The sequence below is a fragment of the Euprymna scolopes genome, chromosome 14, assembly GCF_053919585.1.
Source record: "Euprymna scolopes isolate OS-2025 chromosome 14, ASM5391958v1, whole genome shotgun sequence".
NCBI lineage: Eukaryota > Metazoa > Mollusca > Cephalopoda > Sepiida > Sepiolidae > Euprymna > Euprymna scolopes.
Window position 1 is genome coordinate 73,110,565 of NC_136495.1, and position 21,474 is coordinate 73,132,038.

A 21,474-nucleotide genomic window follows, 5' to 3' on the forward strand; every position below is an offset into this window, starting at 1 on the left:
TTAACGTAATACAATAACACAAAATTAAATATATTAATGCAAGCAAAGATACTCGTATTTCGCAGGGGACTTTGTTGTATGTTCAGGTACTCGCTTCATGGATACCCAAGAGTAAAGAGCAAAGTCCCGACCTTAACTTTTGATCTTGACCTTGAAAAATGGTGTGTGATGGGAGACCATCATCATGTCAGGTTTGGTTGCGATCGCTCCAGTGGTGTCGACTGAAAGAGAGTATATATTCATAAGCCTTGATCTTTGATCTTTGCGTTGGAAAATGGTGTGCGCCATTTCTAGGTGGCGGACCATTATAATGCCAGGTTTGGTCATGATCTGTCCAGTGATGTGGGTTGTAGGAGAGATGTACATACATACGCATACGCGCATACACACACATACGCGAATGCTACTATTTTATAATATATATATATATATATATATATATCTTTTAAAATTTTAAAGAAGGCCAGAAAACCATCGGTACCGTCTGTTTCAAATCCGGTATAAGCTGTTTAAGCTGACCAATTTTTCTACAGCAACGGATATAAACAAAAGCTGAAGAGAATTCGATATTTTTCGACCATAAACTGGTATCATAATCTGTATCCGAATGGCAATTCTTTCCTTGAAAAAAAAAACTTTCTTAAACCTGCGATTAACGCTAAGTCCAAGTTGCAAGCCCCTCAATAAACAGACTTTGTAAAACCCATTTGTTATCATATAAAAGTAGGAACAACCATAGCGATGCAGCGATCAGCAAATTAATCGGCCTTTGATAATCAGACGATTAACCGATCTATTAGACAATTTTTTTTTTACACGGTGGTCACCACTTATCAAGGCCCGGAAGCCACTCAGGGATAAGGGATATTGCAAGTACAGTACGTTAGTGTTTACTTAAGGGGGCGGTTCATTAGGAATTTGTTGATGCTGGACTTGAAGACATCCAAGTGGTAGTCAGGTGGGAAGCAGGCAGACGGAACAGAGTTCCACAGGCATGTATTTCTAAGAAAGAAGCTTTGTTCATGGAATCCACGTCTTGATTTAGGCACAGATAAAGAGTCGGGGAAATTTTTCACAGTGGATTCAGCTAGACGGGTGTTTTTCGTGAAAGATTGGCGAGGGGGGACCAGAGATTGGAGTTCAGACGAGCACCTGCCATGAGGATAACGATAAAACAATGATAGGCTCGCAACGTCTCTTCTGTGGGAGAGAGGTTGCAGGGTAGAGAAAAGGGCATCCCCCACTAAGCCACGAAGTCTATTTTGTACTCTGTCAAGGCAGGATAGGCTTTTTTTAGCAGCTCCTGCCCAGATATGGCAGCAGTATTCCATCCTAGGGCGTACTTGGCTTTTATATAGATAGAGAATTGCATCAGTAGTGATATATCTTCTGGAGCGATAGAAGGATCCCACCATCTTTCCAGCGACCTTGGCAACAGACTTGATGTATGTGTTCCATTTCAGATCAGGAGTAAAGGTCAAACCCAGAAGCTTGTCAAAACACGGGGCTTCTCCTAAACGAGAGCGATCCATTTCAATTGATGGCAGATGGGGATCAGAGCGTTGATGATGTAAAGATAGGAGTTTGGTTTTAGATGCATTAAAGGTAACCAGCCACGACTTTCTCAGAGAGAAATGATTTAATGATTGAGAAAACATTTCCAGTTATACCGTAGCTGGAAATCTTGTGAAGTAGGCCCTTATGCCATACCTTGTCGAAGGCCTTTGATATGTCAAGAGCAATTGCCCTAGAAAGGAAGCCTTTGTCAAGAGATTCACTAATCCTGTGAGATATAACCGTTAGCACATCTTCAGTAGATCTTGCAGAACGGAAACCATATTGTGTGTCACTAAGAAGATTGTTTCTGCTGAGGTGGATTACTATTTCTCCATTTAATATGGATTCCAGCAACTTACTCATAACACACAAGAGGCTTATTGGTCTGTACTGAGAGGGAGATGAATTATCACCTGAATTCTTAAATACAGGGCATACTGATGAGGTTTTCCAGGGAGTCGGAGAGCACTTCTCCTTAAGGCAACGCTTAAACAGTTTCGTAAGTATGGGAGCAAGTTCTGGTTGAAGCTTTTTTAACACTATAATTGGGATGCCGTCAGGGCCAGTTGCCTTACTGGAATCTAGGTTCTTGATTAGCTTGGCGACCTCATGCACAGATATTTGTATGTTACCTAGCGTGTTCTGTGTTTGGGAGGAAATATGGGGAGTTGATGACCTTCGTCGCATAGGGTAGAATTAGCTACAAAGTTCTTGGCAAATAGTTTGGCCCTGTCTGATGCTGACGAGATGACCTCTGGTCCATTGATAATGGTTGGGATAGAACGCACACTTCTGTTCAGGATCCTATTTGTTATTTGCCAAAACTGGTGGGAACTAAGCCGCTGATCAGCTACTTTGGATTTAACAGACTGGGCATATAGCTCTCTTGCATTTTTTATTACTCTTTTACAGTAGTTGCTGGCGTTCCTGAAAGCAGCTTTAGTCTCAGTGCATCTATTACGTTGGTAGCTATGGAAAAAGTGATTTCTGTGCGCGATAGCAGCAGCACATTCTGGTGAGAACCATGGCTGGCTGTTAGGTTTTTGTTGGAATTTTTTAGATGGTATGAATCGATCTATGCCTACAATTAACCATTCGGTCAGATCTGATACTATAGAGGACACATCCTTTTTAAACATGGAATGCAGAGGTAAATCAGATATGAATGTACGGAAGCTGTCCCAGTCAGCCATAGAGTATCGGTATACAGTACGGTGGAGGGGTAAATCTGGGGACTTATTATATTTCATTTTTATCTTAACTGATACGACGGAGTGGTCGGAGGATCCTAGATGAGAATGAACGGAACATGAACATAGCTCAGGGGAAGTTGAGAGAAAAAGGTCTAGGAGGCTTGCATATTGACCAGTAGTATCGGGCACACGGGTGGGTTCGCGAACAATCTGATTAAGGTCATAAGCACTGGCAAAATCATGACAATTTTGTTGTCATAAATAATAATTTACTTATATTGTAAACGAAGACAAGTTAACTCCTTTTTTTTTTTTTTTTTTTTTTTTTTTTTTTGCTTGCCGGTGAAAATTCGCTGATGGGACATTCAATGACTACACCATATTCAAATAATAGGCATGGCGCGCTGCTGAAACGTCGCCTTTTGCGAATATTCTGCATTTGAGGCAAATTGAGGTAAACATATGAAAAAATTTCTCTTTGTTTTCTTCTTCCTATGGAATTAACATTATTTTTGTACTTTAAACCACTCTAAAAAATTATTACTCTATTATTACTTCAGTTCTCATGTTGAGGAACTGTGCGGTAAATTGCGATCACGTACGAACAGAAAAGAAAGCATTCTTCATTAGTCATACTCTTGTTCCTCATTTTTGAACCCGTGCTACCATTTCATGTGATATGATCCCTAGAAAGGAATATATAACGTTTGAATTAGCTGCGCAGTCTTGCTTCGGTTCGGGCAATAATTCTGGTATGTCGCAATGTCGACGAGTATCGTAGACACAGTGGGGAATTCTGAATTATCTGGACAGGAATTTCAAATTAGTCACGTAGTATTTCCATTGGTATCTCATCAGTATTTTCCGTGACCTCTGTAATGTGTCTCAACTGATTCAAATGTCTCTTACATGGAAATGCGTTTCCTATTATGTCATACTAGCAGTTCAGTCCGGCTTTGCTCGGGCCCTATGTATTGTTCATAATGTGCCCTACGTGTGAATACATTTCATTTATGTCCACGGTAAGATTTCAAATGTTTAGACCAAAAGTGTCTGAGTAATTTCGTAGAGACCTCAGAGGTCAATTTTTTTAAACTTTGACCCCAATTTTGACCCCCTTACTATTTATTATTTTGGTCTCAAATCAAAATACAAAGTTTTACCCATGTCCAAGTTACCTACATATAAAATCTCACGTCTTTAGACCCAAAATTGGCGGAGGAATTTGGTAGAATCTGCAAAGATCAACTTTTTCAACTTTGACCATTTGGCAGTCAAATTTTCGCCCTAAAACTGGTTAAAATGCTTGCCGCATGTCTAAACACCCGTTATGTATAAATTTCAAATGTTTAGACCAAAAATTGGCTGAGTAGTTTGCTAGACACCGTAAAAGTCAAATCTTTTGAATTTTAACCTCTTGGCAGCTCAAATTTTCGACTCAAACCGATTAAAAAGCTCTGAATACACTTTATGTAAAATTTCAAATGTTTAGATCAGAAATTGGCTGAGTAATTTGGTAGAGACCGCAGAGGTCATTTTTTTAAAACTTTGATCCCAATTTTGACCCTTAACATTTATTTTTTTTTTTTTTTGCTCAAATCAAATTCAAAAGTTTGATCTATGTCCAAGGAACCTACATCTAAAATTTCAAGTGTTTGAACTCAAAATTGGCGGAGGAGTTTGGTAGAGTCTTCAAAGGTCAAATCATTGAGCTTTGACCCCTTTACAGCCAAATTTCTGGTCGAAAACCAATTAAAGAGATTTTCTCAAATCTCAATACTCCTTCTGTCAAATCTGGAGTCTCTAGACCGAAAATTGACAGAGTTATTTGGTAGGGAAATGTACACACACACATACACACACACACACACACACACACAAACACGCGTGTGCGCGCACACACACACACACACACAAACGCACACACACTCACGCACACGCTTACACACACACACACACACACACACACACACAGATTTTCACTTTTATAGATATATAGATATAAACTGTCCAATTTTTTTTATCATTATCCCCTCTTCTCAAAACATTCTTTCAGCCCTAAGTTTTTGAAGAAAACTTTCTCCCCTGGCCTATAGACTTTAGAAATCTGTTTTTCTTTATCTGAAAGTGTCTTCGCCGGAATAAGCAACAGCCTATCAAATACAGAGCATATTTTAATCGTGGACATTAACTCTACTGGTGATAACCGTGACGCTGTATTCGGGTTTGGCGTGATTCTGTAAACTGCCAAAAATTTCTGAATACTTCTTTCATTTGTGTCTACGGCTTGATTCTTCTTCAGAGCTTGTCTGAATGTGTCCACAACTTTTTTCTGCCATCGTGTTAGAACTTGGATGGTAAACAGGCGTTGTCATGTGCTCAATTGACAATGATTTGCTAGAAGCAGCTTACCCTGCCTAAACAGAGTTCAAAATAGACTTCGTAGCTTAGTGGGGGTGTCCTTTTCTCTTACCTGCAACCTCTTTCCCACAGACGAGACCTTGCGAGCCTGTCTCTGCATTATCGTTATTCTCATGGCAAGTGCTCGTCTGAGCTTCAATCTATTGTCCCCCCCCCTTGCCAAACTTTTAGAAAAAAAACACTCCTCTAGCCAAAGCCACTATCAATAATTTCTCATATCCTTTATCTGTGCCTAAACCTAAACGTAGATTCCATGAGCAAAGCTTCTTTCTTAGAACGGCACGCGCCTGTGGAACTCTCTTCCGTTTGCCTGCTTTTCACATTTTTTTCAAGTCCAACGTAAACAAGTTCTTAATGAACCGCCCTCCTAAGTAATCCAATTTACAAAATTTCCACTACTTATGTTTACCACGCTATAATCCCATTGACTAATGTATACCCAGTAACCCTTATCCCCAAGTGGCCTCCGTGGTGACTCCTACATAGAATACATAAAAAATTCTTTAAATTCTTTTCTCGTGAACTGGGTTCCATTATCGCTAACTAAAGTATTAGGGAGTTCGATACAACTATAAATTTCGTTACATTAAGTTCCTTTATCGCATTTGCTAATGTCGGATGTCTGCACTTAACAATTTCTGACCACGTTGTGAAACTGTCCATAATGACTAAATTATATGATCCATTTATGCAATCGAGTCTATGGGGCATCCGTCTTTGACCATGGTTCAATTTTTATTGGCGGATCCCTTGTTGCTAGTTGGCATATTCTATAGTATTTTACTACCATTTCTATATCCTCTTCCATCCTACACCAGTACGTGTAACCCCTCATCAAGGATTTCATTCATGAAATCTCCCGATGACTCGTGTGGAATTCTTGGGTTAATCGTTTCTGCAGAGCAGGCGGTATTACTGCTCGATCAGCGTATAACAATACGCGACAATATAAAGAAAAAGGTGACACCCATTTCCTTTTTTTATTTTTTTCACCAGACTTTTTTTTTTTTTTTTCACATCTTCTAGCGTAATCGTATTGCACAAAAGACTTGACAATTCATTTTCGTTTCGCAGCGCAGTTATTACTGTTTATTCGACCGGTTCCGAATATGAGGGCGTGGAAAATTAGCAAAGCTTTTGAACGACTAATATGTTAAACCGTTTCAGAAAAGTTCATCCAGTAGAAGCAAAATTTGTAGATCAGAAAAGAAAACACAATTAATATTCAGAGGCAAACATTCCATTAAAAAGCAGCAGCAATTACGAAAAATCCAGCGAAACACCAAACCACTATTAAATTAATATTGAACAAAGATAAAATTTGGGATATTAATGACCACAATTCAAAAGAGATCCATTATCTTATAGGAGAAATAGTTGTTGCTGTTGTTGATATTCAACCATATTCTGTAACATCTAACATTAGATTTAATATGCTTATTGCGAAATGTTTTCCAAATTACAATATTCCATCAAAAAAGTACTTGACTAAAAAAAATAATTATAAAGGTATAACCAAAAATTCAATTGTTTCTTAATAAAATTAGCAGCATTTTTCTTTTAACGGCTACTTTAAATAATATTCCTTTTCGGAGTTTGGCAGATCATTGACTTTCAAATGACTTTGGACAGTGCAGAGATGTGCTTAAAGTTGTTCAATTCACTGGTGCACACACAGGTGCAAGAATAAGTGAAGAATTGCACAATGTTCTTAGCAAGTGTAATATCTTCAATATATTTTTCTTAGTATTGGAGGATTTTTGAACAAATATGGTTGCTGGTGTCAGGAAATGTGGTTTAGAATCACTATCATGCTTCGTAAATACATTGCAACTCTCAATAAGTGAATCATTATTCTCCCAACAGGCTGTTAAGATAATGATTGCAACTAAAAAAAAATACAGTCTCTCACTTTAAGCGCTCTCTATTAGCAATCTGAAAATTAATTGAAAATTTGAAAAAAAAAAAAACCATAAACTTATTCAGGATGAAACCTCACGATGGAATTCGCTATATCATATGCTGAAAAAGAATTTTTAACAACAAAAAAACTCTTGTAATGTATGCTGTTGATAATAAGATTCATACCTTAACAACTTATCAATGGAGGCTTGTTGAAATAAATATCCAGTTTACTGAAGAAATCAGCAAAGAAGCAAATAAGATAATTTCAATTATCATTAATAAGACCTACAATTTTAGCTCTGAGGTTATTTCTGTCAAAAGCTATCCAATCTAATTCTGATAATACTGACTTTATTGGAAGCATACTGTTAAACAATTCATTGAATCGACGGAAACAATATTTTCATCCTATCTAAATGATAAGAAAAAAACTTGTGTGAGTCTAGTTTTCTAGATCCAAGATTCAAATTTGAATTTCAAAAATATGAAATGAAAAACATCATTAAGAATCGTTTTTTCCTATTGATTATAATAAAGAAGAATCAGGATACAGTTTTTCAGGCTCTGCTGAGGATCAAGAAGATAAAATTAAAAGTAAAACTGTATCACAAACCTCTTTGATGAATTAGCCTACAGTAACAAATCTAAACTTAGAGCAAGAAAAGGCTGGGTTAAATCTGAAGACAGCAAGTGCAAGTAAAATAAGGTCCAAATCCGACTAAGTCAGTGGACTAACAAAAATCAAGAAGCACGATCTGAACTCAAAAGGATTAAACTCCTTATGATTAAGTGCACAAAAATGCTTAATCATTATGTAACTTTACCACTATTCGCAAGAGGTATTGATTCATTTCAGTGGTGAAAAAGACACAGGAGATCTTGCCACTGCTGAGTAAACTGACTTCAGAATATTTAAATTCATCAGTGGCGACTGAGGAGCTCTTTAGTACAGGTGGTAATGCGTATGAACCCACGAGGAACAGGCTGTGTCTTGAGAATGGAAAAACCGTAATGTTTGTACATTACAACTTAAAGGCAAATTCTGATGAGACAATAAGAGCAGAGAAGGCAGACAGCAAGAATAGAGGAATTAGAGCAGCAACAGGTGCAGAGCAGAGATAACTACCTCAGCATGTTCCAGTGGAAGCAGAACTTCAGCACAAGTAATTCAGTTAAGAATTGGAATTTATACGTTGTAGTTTGTAATTTATTTCTTTTTTTTTATCTACTTATTTAATCATATTGATTTAAGAATTGGAAATTGTGCTTTGTATTTTGTAATTTCATTTAATAAAGCAAAAATAGCAGTCAGACACTTCACAAATGTCAAGCTAAATTGGCAGTTACTGTATTAATGTGTCAAAGCTATCTGATGAATCACGTGGTATTGATGATATACTTTAAATTTGATAGGAAAGAGAAAAGTAATTATTATTTTAAAAATCCAACAACGGAGTTGAAGTCGATGTTTCGCTTCTAAAACAAAACTAATTTTTAGATAAATCTCTGTGTAGCGCACCACTAAAATCTTTTTTCTAAAGAATAAAATTGAATAAAGTTTATTTTTACGGGAATTTTTATACACTTATCAAGCGAATAAACAGAACATGATATATGAAAAAAAAAACACGTTTATTATTTAAAAAAAAAATCAAAATTATGCAACAGTGGGTGGAGCTGATTTTTTTTTCTTAAACGAAACTGACTTGTTTTGATAAAATTGTGTCATACTGCTAAAGTATTTTTCCTAAAGAATAAAATTGAATAAAGTTTACTTTACAAGAATTTTCATACATTTATGTAGCCAATAAGCATAAAATTTTATATGAAAACCACGTTTATTATTATGTTTTTTTAAATACAACAACGGAGCTGCAGTCGATGTTTTGCTTCTAAAGCAAAACTGACTTTTTGATAAATCTCTGTGTGGCGTACAACTAAATTATTTTTTCTAAATAATAAAATTGAATAAAGTTTATTTTTACAAGAATCTTTATACATTTATCTAGCGAATAAACATAAAATTATATATGAAAAAACATGTTTATTATTTTCAAAAAAATAAAACTTTATCTCACACAAAATTTTATAAAAACAAGTCAGTTTCGTTTAAGAAAAAACAACTTCATCGCCGTTGCATAAGTTTGTATTTTTAAAAGCAAAACATTGACTTCAGCTCTGTTGTTGGATTTGTAAAAACAATAAACATTGTTTTTCATATAACATTTTATATTTATTGTCGAGATAAATGCATAAAGATTATTGTAAAAATAAATTTTATTCGGTTTTATTCTTTAGAAAAAATATTCCAATGGTACGCAAAGATTTATAAAAAAAAAGTTAGTTTTGTTTTAGAAGCAAAACATCGACTTCAGTTCCGTTGTTGGATTTAATAAAAAAGAGGGAAAATAATAAACGTGTTTGTTCATATATAATTTTATGTTTATTCGCTAGATAAAAATGTAAAAATAAGTAGGACTTTTTTTTCTGTAGAAAGTTGTTTTATGACGGAATGGAATTTGGCGCACTGGCGTACTTTTTGGCCTCCTGGCGTGCCGGCGTCCCAAAAAAGAATTACCGATTTTTATGCAAATAATAGAAGTATTTTATTCTTTAAAATTCATGAAACAACGAAATGTCTAATTACTTTTTACGCATTGTTCTGCTTTGAATTCTTTTTTTAAATTAATATTGGATATGTTTCAGTAAAAAATCATCATGTTCCTTTTTTTTTCTTTTTTAATGCAATTTTTAAGTTTTCTAATGTATTTTTGTAAAAAAAGAAAATTAATTCATTTTGGGCAAACTGACTGTTCGACAGATCTTGCTTACTAGGACCTCAGCGATGATGTCATTTTGCAGCTCACGGCCTTAATGACATATATTACGAAGTCCATGTTATTTCTCAATGTAAAATGTGAATTTTTCTAGATTCTTTAAATAATGATAATATTTCACAAAAATGAAAAAAAATAAAAATTCATACCCTACACAGAATTTTTTTTTCTCGCAAAAAACTCACGCCATGAAATCAGATGTTAAAAGTTATTTAATTATGAAGTTATCTTTTGATCATTAAACTGTTCAATGACCAAGTCATTCGACAACTATATTTATATATATATTAGCAGTGCAGCCCAGCTTCGCTCGGGCCCTATGAACTGTTCATAATTTTATGTACATATATATATATATATATATATATATATATATATATATATATATATATATATATATATATATATATTAAAAGTTTGACTCATGTCCAGGTAAACTACATTTAAAATTTAAAGTGTTTAGACCCAAAAACTGGCGGAAAAGTGTGGTAGAGTCTGAAAAAGTCAACTCTTTCAACTTTTACATCTTGGCAGTCAAATTTTCGTGCAAAAACTGAATATAAAGCTTGCTGCATGTCTGAATATCCTTTATGTAAAATTGACAAATGTTTAGACCCAACTTTGGCTGAATAGTTTGCGAGAGACCGCAAAGTTAAAATCTTTTGAATTTTAACCCCTTAGCAGCTAAATTTTCGGCCAAAAAATCGATTAAAAAGCCTGTCCCATGTCTGAATACACTTTATGTAAAATTTCAAATGTTTAGACCAAAAATTGGCAGAGTAATTTGATAGAGACCGCAGAGGTTAAATTTTAAAAAACTTCGACCCCAATGTGGACCCCTTAACATTTATTGTTTTGGGTTCAAAGCAAATTAAAAAGTTTGATCTATGTCCAATTAACCTACATCTTAAATTTCAAGTGGTTCGACCCAAAATTGGCGGAGGAGTTTGGTAGAGTTTTCAAAGGTCAGATCGTTGAACTTTGACCCGTTTACAGCCAAATTTCTGATCGAAAACCGATTAAAAAGTATGTTCCAAAATCTCAGTACTCCTTATGTCAAATCTCAAGTCTCGAGAGTGAAAATTGACAAAGTAGTTCATTGGGGAAATGCACACACACACACACACACACACACACACACACACACACACACACATATATATATATATATACATACATACACACAAACACACACACACACACACACAAAGAAAATTTCACCTATATATACTAGTAGTTCAGCCTGACTTTGCTCAGGCCCTATGCTCTTTTGATAACTTGCCGTACGTGTGAATACACTTTATGTAAATTTGAAATGTTTAGACCAAAAATAGGCTGAGTAATTTCGTAGAGACCACAGAGGTGAATTTTTTTAACTGTGACCCCAATTTTGGGCCCTTAACATTTTACATTTTAGTCTCAAATCAAAATAAAAAGTTTTACCCATGTCCAAGTTACCTACATCTAAAATTTCAACTGCTTAGACCCAAAATTAGCTGAGGAATTTGGTAGAATCTGCAATGGTCAACTCTTTCAACTTTGACCTTTTGGCAGACAAATTTTCGCCTCAAAACTGATTTAAATGCTTGCCACCTGTCTGATTACCCGTTATGTATAAATTACAAATGTTTAGACCAAAAATTAGCTGAGTAGTTTGCTAGACACCGCAAAGGTCAAATCTTTTTAAGTTTGACCTCTTGGCTACTCAAATTTTCGACCCAAACCGATTAAAAAGCTTGCCCTATCTCTGAATACACTTTATGTAAAATTTCAAATGTTTAAACAAGAAATTGGCTGGGTAATTTGGTAGAGACAACAGAGGTCAATCTTTTTAGCTTTGACCCCAATTTTCATCCCTTAACATTTATTGATTTAGGCTTAAATCAAATTCAAAAGTTTGATCCATATCCAAGTAACCTAGATTTTAAATTTCAAATGTTTCGACCCAAAATTGGCGGAGGAGTTTGGTAGAGTTTTCAAAGGTCAGATCGTTGAACTTTGACCCCTTTTCAGCGAAATTTATGGTCAAAAACCGATTAAAAAGATTTTCCCAAATCTCAATACCCCTTATGTCAAATCTCGAGTCCCTAGGCTGTAAATTGACAGAGTTATCTTGTAGGGTACCTATTTACTATGCCTCCCCACGGGACAGGGTTAGACACCAGGGTCGTTTTTTAACATGGAGAAAAGGTACAAAAATAAAAAAAAAATGGTAGGGAACTGTACACACACAGACACACAGACATTTTCACTCACACACACACACACACACACACACACACACACACACACACATATATATATATATATATATATATATATATATTAAGTAATGTGATTGATAATTTAAAATTTAAAAATCAAATTATAATCAAATTAAAAATCCGTTTCATAAGAAGGAACAACAACAAAATCAATTACCTGTACGATCGTTTCGGAAAACAATGCTTTTTATTGTGGTATACATCAAGTTACGTACAATAATTACATATAGTTTTTTAATAAGCAAGGTCTCCTCGTCAGCAAATTTTGAAGGGTTTTTATTGAATTTAAAAGACACCATAAATAAACCTAGCATTAAAAGTAAGACAGATGAATCTTTTAATTTTTCGCTTTTTGAAATCAGGAACTATGGTTAAAATACTCATTTAGATGTTTGCTATCAATAAGATAAAAAGCTATAGCAAACATCTAAATGAGTATTTTAACCATAGTTCCTGATTTCAAAAAGCGAAAAATTAAAAGATTGGTGACCTTGTAGAGATACAGGATACTTTCAAGTGTAAGTAGATTTCTAGCATGGTAAAGAGAGCCTGCCTTCTTCGCAACGGCCTTGGCAATAACTCTCAATATATCTGTTCCAGCTCATGTTGCCCGTGACTGTTAAGCCGAGGAGAAGTACTTTCAGGTATCTTTAGTCATGACTATGGGTGTGGCATGAGGGTCTTCTCAAGAAAATCAGATCATACGGCATCACTGGAAAAATACATAACATAATTAGATCCTTCTTGGATAAGAGAAAAATCCAGGTTGTCCTTAACGGTCGTACATCTAAACAAATAATATTAATATATATATATATATATATATATGATATAAATGCGGGAGTGCCTCAGGGGTCTATCCTTGGACCTCTGCTATTCTTAATATTCATAAATGACCTCCCTGACAAAATTGTCTCTGAGATGAGTATGTATGCTGACGACACAACGCTCTATAACAGACACGACAGGAAAACAAATGAATGCATATCTAAAGAAATGGCAGAAACACTAGAGGATGACCTCCGATCCGTAGTGGAATGGGGACAAAAATGGATGGTCACATTCAATGCTGCCAAGACTAAACTTGTTTCCTTCAATAATTACAAGAACCCTTCCCTACCGCCAATAGCAATGGCCAATGACTCTTTATCTGAAAGCACATCTTTTAAACTCCTTGGCCTAACGTTTACAGGAAACATGAGTTGGAACAATTACATTGAGAACATTGCCAGGGCCGCTGCGAAGAAGGTGGGTTCTCTCTACCGTGCTAGAAAGCTACTAACGCCTGAAAGTATCCTATACCTCTATAACCCCACCATTCGCCCATGTATGGAGTATTGTTGTCATATTTTGGGCTGGTGCATCTGCCACTAGTCTCTCGCTCCTAGATAAGGTTCAAAAGAGAGTCGCCAATCTGATAGGTCCTGAACTGTCAGCTAAACTTCAGCCTCTGTCCCATCGACGAAATGCTGAATCCCTCTGCCTGTTCTACAAGTATTTTAACGGAGAATACTCTGACGAACTGCAAGCATTTGTGTCCCCACGACGTAAATGGTTTTAATTGAAATTTAATATTTCGATTTAAGGACCGTTTTTTTTTTGTTTTTGTTTTTTTTGTTTTTTAGTCATTTCGTCATATTTTTCAGATATTCACAGATAATCGCCTAAAATAGTAGAATCTTTTTTTTTTATTGGAGGTGGCAGTAATTCAGCGGAAAGTATAAACTGGAAATTAGCGACAGTTTTTATGGTCAATTTTTACGACGTGCTCCCCAGTGTATTATAAACACCACAACTTCCCTATGTGAAGAACGGCTTTCGGAATAAACAAACCCGACAAGCAGCTAAATCCCACCTCTTCACAGTAGAGATCCCTATATGCAAGAGAGCCTTCTACTCCAGTAGTTTCTTCCCCAGAACAGCTAGACTTTGGAATTTACTTCCGGGTCCCTGCTTCCCCGACTGTACTGACATGCAGAAGTTCAAGTGCAACGTGAACCGACATCTGCTGCCCAACTTCCTACACAGTACCCCTGATGCTTATGTCCTTGATAGTAGCCCCCTACAACAAAGTGGCAATGTGCCTTGTTTGGGGTGGAAATGTAATAAAAAAAAAAAAAAAAAAAAGCTATTGGTGGTCGGGAAGGTTTCTTGTAATTATTGAAGGAAATAAGCTTAGTCTTGGCAGCATCCAATTTTGTAAGTGTATTCCTTACTTATATATAAAAGACTGTCTCTGTGTGCATGTGTGTATGTGAGTATGTGTGTATGTGTGTATGCGAGTTCGTTCTCTCTGGACTCCAAAACGACTTGATCGATTTTCCTGAAATTTCACATAAAACTACTTTATGTGTCTGCAGATGTTCTTAGATGGATTTTGTAGCGGAATGTCTCCGATAGGTATCGATATTCGAAAAACATCCGATTAAAGAAGGGCAGAAGGGGCAGTCTCATTTTGACCAAATGTACCACAGGCTCACATTACAAATGCATTTAAAAAGTTTTATTACGTCACAAGCAGAAAGGGCCGGCATATAAAATCAACAGTAGTTTTTTGATATGACAAGGACGCATTCGAAATGAATGTTTCTGTTAAGAACATAAATGAATCATGAAACCTATATTTAACTTTAATTCAAGTCATTATTACCGCACAAGCAGACGGGTCCGACACATTAAAGCAACAGTAGATCCTTTGATATGACAGGGGAGTGTTTGAAATGAATTGTTTCTGTTGAGAGCACAATTGAACAATGGTATTTGACTTTTGCATTTTAAATTTAAATTTATGCCATTATATAAAAATAATTTCATAAAATTGAAAGTAGGTTCTCTACAGTGCAATGTAGACTACAATGAAATGTGGACTAAGTTACTGTGGGGACGCATGTGAAGGTTCACTCTGGTGCTCTGCTGTGGGTCCCTTACTAGAGCATGCAATCAATCGATTTGACTGAAAAATAGGTAATTTTACCGATTTCAATGAATAAAAATATTGCAGGTGTGGAACATTCGTTAATCATCATTCAATCTCGGACAATGTTTGGTCTCCCTGCAATTTCTAAATAAGAACCAAGTTAAATGTAAAATAATCCTTATTATACCGTTTTTAGACAGTTAATCAGATTTTTTAATGTGGTTTTGCAAGGAGTTTTGTGGTAGGAGCTAACTACTTAAATTAAGGGTTAAAAAAGTTTTTTTTATTTTAGCTTGCCATTCATAAGAAAGAGTTTTCTAGTAGAGGTTTCTACTCGGACCCAGTTAGTGGTAGGATTAAGTAAGTTTTTGGCGGGAGGGGATTGATATTGGGACACTTCCATAGCAAAAGTAAAGTAATTCTAAAAAGCTTTCAGTCCAGAAATGGGGGGGGGTCATTTTAAGTTGAATTTATATGCGAAACTGATCTCTCACACAAAATTCTAAAATAATAAATGTTTTGTGCTTCTTCGGAAGAAGAATGAAAATATTGAACTTCAATTGAAACCCAATGTTATCCACTTAATTGCTGTGTCGAAATTAGTAATATATCACTACATTATTATATCACGATTTTACGATTCAATGATCCGCTATTATCATTATTAATAAGACAGACTGCAGTTACATTCCCTGCTTTCTAGTGCGAACTATTCCGTTTATTATTTAAGCATAGCATAACTTGCAAATTTTCTTTCGAAAATTATTTTCATTAATAATTCATTTTCTATTTTATCGTTTTTCGTAATTTTTGGATATTATACTAATTCGATATGACAATTAAGTAGATACTTATTGGTTTTAATTGAAATTTAATATTTCGATTTTTTTTCTTCTTTTGTTGTTTTTTTTTGTCATTTCGTCATATTTTTCAGATATTCAGAGATAATCGCCTAAAATAGTAGAATCTCATTTTTTTTTTTAATTAGAGGTGACAGTAATTCGGCGGAAGGTGTAAACTGGAAATTAGCGAAAGTTTTTATGGTAAATTTTTACGACGCCCCCCCCCCGCCTATTATAAACATGACAACTTCCCCATGTTAAGAACGGCTTTCGGAACACCCCCCCATCCAACCTCCCCATGTTCAGAACGGTTTTCAGCGTCAGGGGGGGTCTGTTTATTCTGAAAGCCGTTCTTAACATGGGAGGTTGGGGTGTTTATAATACGCATTATTATTATTATTATTATTATTATTATTATTATTATTATTATTTTCAATCAGTAAGCAGTTAAATAACTTATTTAAATAAAACATTGATATGTAAGTCACGTAGAGGTGAGAAACACATACATAAACAGACGAGGAGTGGTCACATAATTGTATCAATATGTCGGCTAACTGAAAATCATTGATCTTGTATCGGACTGCGTTGAGATACGGACACACTCACTGCAATTCCGAGAAAAGACGACGAGGTTTTACATCTATGTGTGTGCGTGTGTTTGTGTGTATGGGTCTGCGTGTTTGTGTGCGTGCATGTATGTGTGTGTTTGTGGGGGCGTGTGTGTGTGTGTGTGTGTGTGTGCTCTGCGCGTCTTTGTCCGTGTGTGCGCGTGTGTGTGTGTGTGTTTGTTTGTGTGTATATGGATGTGTTTGCCCGTGTTTGCGTGCGTACATGTTTGTTTGAGTGCATGATGCTTATGTGTGTTCGTGTGTACGTGTGTTTATGTATCTGCTTACGTGTGTGTGTGTGTGTGTGTGAGAGAGAGAGAGAGAGAGAGAGTGTGTATATGTGTGCCTGTGTGTGTGTGCGTGTGTTTGTGTGTGTGTGTGTTTACATGGGTGTGTGTGCGAAAGCGCGTAAGCATGCACATGCGCGCGTGTGTGTGTGTGTGTGTTTGTGTTTATTTTCTAAGTATTTTACATTCTTCCACTTGTTTATGTTTTCCTCGAAGCCCGCTCTGTTTTCTTTCTATTTTTATCAGCATTTCTTTCTTCGCGTAACCTCTCACTCGACTCAATCGTACTGATGACGTTTACAAAAAAACAACCAATCAGACGCAAAGAAACTAGATCACTTTCCACTACGACTGCAACGGGTATTTCCAATCGACGTCGGTATGAGTCAGATTACAAATTACTACTAGTACTGTGCACTATCAAGCCTCTACACGCGTGGCCAAATATTTACCTAAAGAAACGATGAGTTCAACTTTTTAAAAAGTATTAAAAGCCAATAAAAATGTTTATCTCTATTTACGGTTCAACATAAGCAAATAAATAAATAAATAAAATAACTAATAAAAAAGATGAATAAAAAATACAGAAAAATCTGATAAATTTTTACTAAACAATCTACCTTAACAATCACCTTTAAAATAACGAATTTAGAGGTTTTCGGGTATGCTGAAAACGAATATCACGTTCAAATTTGGTGCAGACAAGTAATTCTTTGAATATTAAGATATTTTTAAAAGACAGCGGCGTTCGCCATTCTTAACATGGGGAGAAAGTTGTTTTTTTTTTTTTTTTTGTAATATGCGTCCAATAAAAACATAACGGATAACATTAGACAATAATGGTCTCAGTATCTAGAAAACTACTTGTGTGTGCCAAATTTAAATGTGATATTCGTTTTCAACATACCCGAACACTTTCAATTCGTCAATTTATCTGTGAATGATGAGGTGGAAAGAAAGTAAAAAAATATATAGATATAAAATCTTTATGATGTGCATACCGGTCACAGAACGAAGATGTCATATTCCAAAAATCATGTAAATTGATCAAGTAGTTTTATGAGAAAATCAACTGAGAAAATCAAATTTTATGAGTATGCAAAAGGGGGACCGTCTCGTATAGTCATATTGAAAAAGAAAAGAAAACAATGGCAGACATCTCTATAACAACAACAATAAGAAGAACAACAACAATAACAACAACAACAATAACAACAACAATAATAATAATAATAAAAATAACAACAACAATAATAATAATAACAATAACAACAATAATATAAATAACAATAATAATAATAATAATAATAACAACAATAATAACAACAATAATAAAAACAATAATAATAATAAGAATAATAATAAGAATAACAACAACAACAATAATAATAACAATAAATACAATAACAACAACAACAATAATAATAACGATAATAAAAACAATAATAATGATAACGATAATAATAATAACAATAACAACAACAATAACAATAACAACAACAATAATAATAACAATAATAACAATAAAAACAACAATAATAATAATAACAGTAATAACAATAACAACAGCAACAACAATAATAACAACAATAATAATAATAACAATAACAACAACAATAATAATAACAATTACAACAACAATAATAATAATAACAACAACAATAATAAAAACAACAACAACAACAATAATAATGATAACAATAACAACAACAACAATAACAACGACAACAATAATAATAACAACAATAACAACAAAAATAATAATAATAACAACAACAATAATAATAAGAACAATAACAACAACAATAACAACAACAATAATAATAACAATAACAACAACAATAACAACAACACTAATAATAATAATAATAATAATAACAACAATAATAATAACAATAACAACAACAATAATAATAACAATAACAACAACAATAACAACAACAATAATAATAACAACAATAATAACAACAACAATAACAACAACAACAATGATAACAATAACAACAGCAACAATAATAATAACAATGACAATAATAATAAGAATAACAACAACAATAATAACAATAACAACAACAATAATAATAACAACAATAACAATAATAATAATAACAACAACAATAACAATAATAATAATAACAACAACAATATTAATAATAATAACAACAACAATAATAATAATAACAACAACAACAATAACAACAACAATAATAATGGAAGATGAAGAAAGTCAGGATAACGCCACTAATAGTAGGAGCGCTAGGAACAATAGAAAAAAAACTTTCAAAAAAGATTGGGAGAGATCGGAAACAGAGGGATGGCTGATAAAACCTGTTGAAATATTAAGGGAAAACTTTGAATGTGGAGACTAATACACATGAACTACAGACACAAACTGAACTTGCAGAAAATGCTAGAGATGTAAAGCACGAAGGAGCATCACATGGAATCATGATAACGTGTGTGTGTGTGTGTGTGTGTGTGTGTGTGTGTGTGTGTGTGTGTGTGTGTGTGTGTGTGTGTGTGTGTGTGTGACCAAAAACTGACACCACACTAAAGCGAGGAGAGTCAAGGCAGATGGAAAGACCGAGGAGAGAAAGCACTAGCCAGACCTCCGTTGGACAAGTACAAAGAGGACTGGGATCTTGGGGTTTGTTGCCACCCAAATACCAGTGAAGACCAATGGTACCTGTTAACGAGAAATAAATCAATGGTAAGCAGCTGCTACAGTAATGCAAATCCACATGCAATGGTTATTGACAGAGGCGGAGAGTACTGGAAGTCTGGGGAGACTTGTTGTCACTCAGATTCCAGAGAATGCCACATGTTATTCACAAATAGAAATCTTTGATGATGGCCTGTGTGACTACTCCTAGTGAGAAAGTGCCAAGCCGGATACAAGTTCTCCAATACACAGGAAAAAATGAACCACCTGATGTACATGGACGATCTGAAACTATTTGCAAAGACCGCAAAGGAGCTAGAGACACTAATTAGCACTACCAGGATCTTCAGCCAAGATATCCAGATGGAATTTGGAATGGAGAAGTGCGCACAACTAGTTATAAGAAAGGGAAAACTGGAAACGACAGAAGGCATGGAACTACCCAACCAAACAGAAATGAAGGCACTAGGGGAACAAGACGGCTATAAATACTGGGGAATTCTGGAAGCGGACACAATCAGAGCAACAGAAACGAGAAGAGAAAATTGGAAAGGAATACCTCAGGAGAACAAGAAAACTCCTGGAAACGAAATTATATAGCAGAAACCTAATAAAAGCTATAAATACATGGGCAGTATCGCTAGTAAGATACTCTGGACCGTTTATAGGATGGACAAAAGAAGAACAGACAACTCGATCAGAAAACCAGGAAACTCATGGCCATGCATAATGCACTACACCCAAAGGATGATATTGACAGACTCTACGTGAAAAGGAAAGACGGCGGGAGAGGACTGATCTGTATAGAAGACTGTGTGAAATACACGAAAAAAGAACTAGAAAAATACACAATGCAAAACACTGAAAGGATAATTATGGCAGCGGGAGACACTGAAAAAAAAAACACCAAAACAGAAAACAGAGAGACAAACGATAAAACGAGAAAAGAGAAATGGGAAGAGAAACAACTCCACGGAAGATTCATAAGAATGACAAAAAGATGAGAATAACGAAAACACCTGGACATGGATGCAAAAAGGGCATATAAACCGTGAAACTGAATCTCTAATAACTGCAGCACAAGATAATTCGATAAGAACCAACTATATCAAAGCAAGGATCGATAAAACACAAGAAAACAGCAAATGCAGATTATGTGGACAGAGAGACGAAACGATAAACCATATAGTAAGTGAATGCAACAAACTGGCCCAAAAGGAATACAAAAACAGGCATGACCAAGTGGGGAGGGTGGTGCACTGGAAATTGTGCAAATGACTGCATTTTGAGTGTACAGACAAATGGTACAAGCATAAACCCGCAACAGCACCTGAAAACGAGAACCACAAAATCCTATGGGACATGGACATACAGACGGACAAACCCATCCAAGCAGGAAGACCAGATGTCATAATAATTAACAAGAAAGAAAAATCCTGTCAAATCGTAGACTTTGCTGTCCCAACTGACCACAGGGTGAGTATGAAAGAAAAGGAGAAACGAAGCAAATACACAGAGCTAGCCAGAAAGTTAAAAGGGATTTGGATGATGAAGAAAATCAAAATAGTACCGGTAATAGTAGGAGCACTAGGAACAATTCTGAAAAACTTTGAAAAAAGAATGGCAGAAATTGGAATCAGAGGAATAACTGCAAAAATACAACGACTAACGATAATGAAAACGGCTGAAATATTAAGGAAAACCCTAGAATGTGGGGAATAACACAAGACAATATAACAAAGAAGTGTTACAGGGAATGAAGAACGCCGAAGCTGCATATCAACAAGTTCTACACCATCATCATGCATCCCCCCATTGTTTCATCACCGTTACCCCCCCCCAATAGAAAAGTGATACCAAAGAGCCGAGAAGGGTCAAGGAGGATGGAAAGACTGAGGAGAGAGCAATGGCCAGACCTCCGCTGGACAAGCGCAAAGAGAACTGGGATCATGGGGAGGCTTAGTGCCACTCAAATTCC